Source organism: Puma concolor, chromosome D1 (genome assembly GCF_028749965.1).
Source record: "Puma concolor isolate L17-30 chromosome D1, mPumCon1.1.hap2, whole genome shotgun sequence".
Taxonomy (NCBI): Eukaryota; Metazoa; Chordata; class Mammalia; order Carnivora; family Felidae; genus Puma; species Puma concolor.
In genome coordinates this window covers 92,819,234-92,826,086 of record NC_141676.1, presented here as the reverse complement: position 1 = coordinate 92,826,086, position 6,853 = coordinate 92,819,234, and positions in this window count along the sequence as shown.

Here is a 6,853-nt window from a genome sequence, read left to right as displayed (position 1 = left end):
CATTGGGACGCTGAACATGCAGATCAAATCGTCCGTTTTCGGATTGAGTGAAACAAGAGACATGGAACTTTTTTAGGCAGGTGAGTAAGATGATCAGAGCAGTGCTTTAGGAAGATCACTGTGGCAGGGATTTGGAAAACGAATTAAAGATTTGGAAGACTAGAGGCATCAAAAGCAGTTACAAGGTTATTATAGTAACCGGAAGGCAGATTACTCGAATCTGAATAGGGTGGTGGCAGAGGCAGATAAAGGAAATATCATGGAGGCCCACAGATGATCCTCAAAGTTGGATCAGTTGCAGAGTGGAGGAGGAAGGAGGATGATGAGGGTCTGGGACCTGAGATGGCAGAGGCATCATAACAGACACAGGCGAGACCCTGAGAAGTTCGTTTCCTTCTTGATGCGGTACCAGCAGAAGAGTGAATTCAGGTCGGGAAGGATTGCGTGTAAAGTCTGGGTGGGAACATCCAGATGGAGAAGTTCAGCAAGCCATTGACTTGCTGATGTGGTTCTCAGGGCTGATTTCACGACTGAGGTTAAATTTGATAATCATATTTATAGAGGTGATAGTTGAAGCCTCCTAAGTGAATGCAGTTGTTACGAGCGATCATACAGAGAGACAATTAAAGGGCTGGTGGAGGTAAATGTTTATATACAAGCAGAAGGAAGAGAGAAGGGAAAAGGGGAGTAACCCTAGCTAACATGACCACACAGAGATTAAAATGCACGCACCTCCGGATTCCTGGTACATTCAATTCCACGTAGCCGAAAGAAAATAGGAGAGGTAGTGTATCAGTAATCAAGGGAATAGGGCTGATCAATAATGTGAAATACAGGAAAGGAGCAATGCATGAGGATGGATAAACAGCTGGTTTCGTAGGTGAAGGCGGTAAGCTCACAGCGGTACAAGCACACGCACGCATCGCATGTGGATCCAAGTGTCCAGAGTGGGGGGAGAATTATATAAGCAAGGGGCAGGAAAGAAATGGGGCGAAATTGGGAATGGGGAGAGAGCACTAAGTGAATCATCATATATCCACAAGAGTGTACTATGTGCAACTGAATATTTTCTTGTTATGTCGATTCCTCAAACCCTTACCTTGGTTCCAAGTCCTGATTAGATGCTGTCTGGTTTACTCAGCTCATTTTGCTTCATTTTAGGCTCCTAGTCTTTTATTAGGTACGGAATTGTCAGGTCACTTGCTTTGCCCCAGTTCTCATCTCATGTCAATGAGAGACTTTCAGTAATTAGGCTTTTGATTATGAAATTCACTTTAAATAGAAAGCTGGTCAGAATATTTAGCTTGTCCCAGCCTATGTACTGAATGGTGGGGATTGTGCTCCATTGCCAATTTGAATTATTCCCTTTAAAGAGGGGTGGCAGTGTTCCCCTTACTTTTTTGGGCTAGGAATCTCCTTCCCTACATTTAGTCAAACACACAACTCACATTGAATGTGGGGAGGTTCTATTTTTTGGGAGAATAAACCAAGGCAAAAGGTCATGATGAGCCGCAAACACGATAATGGACTTCATCCTCAGTGATGTCCTATCATTCTTCTTCCATTACACTCCATCTGATATCTTTTCTCTTTAATACTCTCATTTCCTTAAAGTTTAGTTAACGTTAAACTCTCGGAGCCAAACCCCAGTGAGTAATGGCTCAGGGAGGTGCAACTCCAGTCAATACTTAAATGCCACTTCTCCAGTGATGACGAGGGAAGGAAAGAGGGTGAGAGAATCTGGCCTCTCTTGGTAAGATGTGCTTTATTCCCATGATTACAATTTCAACTTAGTAGCTTTTCACCAAGCACGCACTCCCCTGTGTCTGTGAGAGTGTCCTTCCCCCCTCCTTCTCTCCCTCCTCTTTCTCTCCTTCCCTCTTGCCCTCCTGCCCTCACTCCTTCCTTTCCTTCCTTCCTTCCTTCCTTCCTTCCTTCCTTCCTTCCTTCCTTCCTTCCTTCCTTCCTTCCTTCCTTCCCTCCCTCATTATAAAACAGCATGTTAAAGATTCTCATCCTGAAATCTCATTCCAGTTAATAGAAAAACTAAATTCAAAGCATCTTGACTTTTTTTCCCCTTCTTTCATGGACTTTTTCATGAATTCTTGGCTGATTTCCCCTGTGGCATGTCAGGGTCACGTGGTGTGTGTGTGTGTGTGTGTGTGTGTGTGTGTGTGTGTGCGTATAGGAGATGAAAACAGGCCTTTCTTTATAAGGTATGGAACAGGTACAGTATTTCACAGCCGGCTGACTAGTAATGGGTTTTTCTATCGGCAGCTACTTTTCTTCTGGATCCTGAACTGATTAGCAGATGCAAATCCTACACTGCATGTTGGTGAAACTAAACCACATACGTCTGTGTATTTCTAGATGGTATGCACACATGCACACACACACATACACACACACACAGTTTTCATTCAAATCCACATACATCTACATTGCGGATCTATTCACTTCTACATAGTTGGAAATCCCTTTTGCAGTTTCAAAACAATAGGCAGGAGTTATTTAATAGGATGAAAGGAGTTTCTAAGAGCTCAGGCATTAATAGGGAGAACTGGAGGTCTGGGGTTCTCTTCCACTGGCGCAGATGCTCCATCAAGCATGGAAGGGAATAATGGTAATTCCTGCCATTTTCCTTTGTGGTTCAGGTGTTCTTTATCAGGAACATGCATGTGTTTCTCCAGGCCAGGAATGGGGCTTTCTTCCAGGACTAGCCCCCAATTCCTTCTCTAATGTAATTCTTTTAGCATTTCAAATCCCAAATATAATTCTGTAATAATTTGGTTGGGTGGCTATTTCCGTCACCTCTTGCCCTCCTTGAAAAGGTGGATTTCCAGAAGTCAGGTCCTGGGGGCAACTGCCACAGACCCGCCTTACTCAGGGCTGAGGGCTGATTCAGCACTCTCACTTCTGGACAGCTCCAGGCTGAGCCCTCTGACCCAGTGTTTCCCTGGGTTTCCGCTCCCTTCCTCTGGCTCCATCCAGCCAGAGGTACAGGGACCCAGTGCCTCCACAGGCCAGTGAAGGAGCAATGAGCCAGTTGTGCAGCTTCAGCATCTCATTTTGTCTTTGTCCAGACCAATTAGTGAAAAAAATGACACATCCAATCATGGTCTTATGGGGCGGCCCCTGAGTGTGGGAATTAAGAGTGTATGGGGTTTCACCTTTTATCAGGGTCATGTACTTGTCATAGAAATTCAACGCAGGGCCTCCCAAAAGATAGACCCACCCCGAACTCTCCTGTCCCTTCCTACTTCAGTTACTGCTGCCCTAACTCATCCTCCTTCCCTTCCAGGATGGAAGGGAGGTTTGAGGTGCTGAATGATGACTCCAAGGGCCAAGATGATGCATTATGAGTAGAGGCCTGCTTGCCATCCTCAACCTACATGCTTTGTCTCCCTTGTTGACCCTTCACCTATTTTGCTCTTGGCCAGTCTGAGGTAAAACATGGCGTGTATAAAAAGGGAGGCACAATGAGGCAAATGTCTCCTCTATCAGATGCCAAGGCTGGGATTTCCAAACCTTTTCTGTGACTGAGAGTCTCTTTCATACTTTGACCTTGCCGGTATTCCCAACAGTTCTCAGAAACACTCAGCATACTCCTCGTTGCTCTCAGCAGGGCCAATATCTCAAATGGGCTATTATTGTTATGTGGCCAACCCAAGCTAAGGCACTCATTAATAGAAGTACAGAATCTTGACTGAGAGAGGTCATTTCCATTTTTCATTGTAATGGGAGATTCACATATTTCAGGGGAGATGAAAAGAGGCTAGACTTCCTTTAGCCAACAGGATGCTAAAGGGATACTACTAAATGCATTCTACTTGAGAATGGTTAAACGAATCAGAGTATCCAGTGCTGCCATGTTAATTGTTGAGCATCAGATGGGCTAACCTCTGAAAGAGAAAGAGATTGAAAGAGACTGAATTTACTCTCTATGGCCTACGGATAGGGTAGTTGGGGGTCAGGGAAGAATCAGGGAGGAAGATACTTACCAAGTATCAGATTTAGGCTCAGTGTGAGGAAGAATTTCTGACAGTTGGAGCTGCCCAGAGATGGAATATTGGAAAGAGTGTCCCATCAGGAGAACTGTGTATATACAGGCGGCACGGCCAGCTGATAGAAACATGTGAGCATCAAGCTGAGCGGCTGGATGGGGCAGGGGCTGTTTGCTACTCTAGCTAACAGCCACTCAATCCAAAGAACAGACTCATGCCTGCCATACCTCTCTAGGGCCATCGTACTCATGCCAATGTGAGGCCCAGAAATGAGATTTTCATTCCCTGGCATCTCAGTTCCACAGAGAACATTTCCACAGTCATTTTGATCTTTCCTAAAGAGAACTCACAGGAAGTGTTGCCGGACTGCTGGACCCAAAATTAAGGCAGCGGAGGTGAGGCTTCATTCAGTAGAGGTAGGCAGCACACCTCACTTTCCATTAGCTCCACATTCCAGAGTACAAAATCAACGTGGTTAGCTGCAATTCAAAGCAATTAGTCCTTGTTCCCACGTGTTCTCAAAGAATAACTTAAAGAAGCCCGAATAAATATTTTCAGAAAAGAGAGCAAATTTGTATTACTTAACCCAAGGAATGCAAACAAATGTAATTAAAGTGAATACCCATAAATAAAGTAAATACATTAGTTGGGAAATGAATTAATTAGGGTTTAATTACTATCAATTACTAAAATCACTACAGAATTACTTGTAGAATGGATTGAATCTCTTGCTCCTATTAATAATTTCCATTGCTAATTGTATGCAATTGTATTTTCTTTTCTTTGGGTGCATCTCAGCAGAGCTAATAGGAGGAAGGAACAGCACAGTGAACAATGACAGGGACATTTCTTTTTTCTTTGTTCAGTAAAAAACAAAAGTGGTTTGAAAAATATCTGCCTGGTTGTCAAAAGGCAACCCGGGTGAGGAAGGTGCACAGGAAGGAGGCCGTTCCTTTGACACCGGGCAATGGCGTCACTCCCTGCGAAGGAGAGCAGCGGACACCCGCCGTGAAGCTTAGGGTAGAAGTGAATGCGTGCGTGTGTGTGTGCATGTGTGTGTGTGCGTGCGTGTGTGCAGAAGAGAGAAAAGTGGGTGTTGGGAAGCTCAATGTCTCAGCTCACTGACATCATCTGTGCAGAACCCATGGAGCGATTGGTAGAGGGGTGTCTCTATGTGCTGGGTCTGCCAAGTGAGGGAACTGGCTTGACATTTACCTGGAGGACAGACTACACCACCAGCCACCTTCCAGGTGAAGAGCACATTTCTGATGTCATGTTCCCCAACAACCATAACACCCAGTCGTGAGTGGGAGACACAGTTGCACGTCAACAAAAGGTTGAGGGTAAACAGAGTAACTTCAAAGGGGACCCGTGCTGTCCCCCTGCTGATGATTTCATTCTATTGTTTACACATAATCCCCCCTCTCCTTGCCCGCCCTCTCTTCCTCTGTCTCCCAGGAGCATAGACTCTCAAGCCAGACTATTTGGGCTTGATTTCAGGCTTCTCCACCTGTGTGACCTTGGGCACGCTACGTAATTAATCTGTCTGTGCCTCAGTTTTCTGTTCATCTGTAAGAGGGGGAGAATAATAGTACCTGCCTCAGAGGGTTATTGTGAGAGCTCAGATTAGGACGGGCACATTATGATCTCTCTATTGGCTTTTATTGTTATTGCTACCCCATAGTGCTTTGTGGGGCAAAGAGCCCGAGGGGAAGCATGTGACATGGAGGGGAAGTAGCCGGGAGCCGGAGGAAAAATTTGGGAGAGAAAGGAAGGTGGAGAGGAGGGATCCATCCTTATGAGGCAGCGTGCTCTGCCCCGACCCTCTCTCCTATCCAGCGGCGCCCCCCCCCCCACCTTCCTGGAATGCTATTTGTAGGTTCTTCCTTTTCAGATGCAGAAAGCGTCAAGGCCTTAACTGCATAGCTGTGTGCATCAGACCCATCCCACAAACTTGCCTGTATCCACTTTCACAGAGATCACACTTGACTCCCTGGGCTGCACTTATTCCTTCACACACAAGCTGTGGCCTCTCGACTGTACACCATATAGACCCCACATTGTGGCCTCAGAATGGGCTCAGAATGAGGCGAGCATCCTTGTGAACACACACAAGAGAGGGATGCCACCTTCAGTCAACTCAATATTCACGGAAGGATTGGTCAAGGGCAAGGTTGAAAAAAACACTGGTGCCTCCAAGAAACTCAACTCTCTGAGCACCACATCACCACTCTGCTGGACACTTTAGCCCCAGACCGAGAACCAGAATGACGAATGCTGGGAAATGTTAAAAATAAAAGTCTCTTCCTCCTGATGGCTGTCACCTTGCAGCAGTGTTCCTGAGCTTTAGCATGGAAACGGACCCAGGCAAAATTGCCAAGGGGCAAGTGGGGTGAATCTCTTGAATGTCTTTTGTGTTCCAGGTTCTCTTATTCCCCATTGCTAGTTCATTCATTCATTCATTCATTCATTCATTCATTCATGTTTAGGAGGTTCCTAGGATATAACAGTGAACAGAATACATTCCCTGTCTTTAAAGAGTATGTTTGAGGAAGTGCTAAAACACAGGTGTGATGTGTCCCCTGCATATATCATGTATTCAGAAGAGGTTAAATAAGTGTGGGGTGAAAGGTCAAGGAAGCTTCCAAGAGAAAGAGACCGCCTGAGCAGAGACCTGAGAGTAGGTGGGTGGAAGGCAGCCTCATTATTCTTATCTACCAGATAGGGAAACTGACCTTGAGAGACAAGCTCACACAAGGCTGGAGAGAGTATATCAGAACTGAGATTTGAATCAGGGTCTGTCTCACTCTAAGTGCATTAACTATGCAATCACATCATGCTCTTTTCTG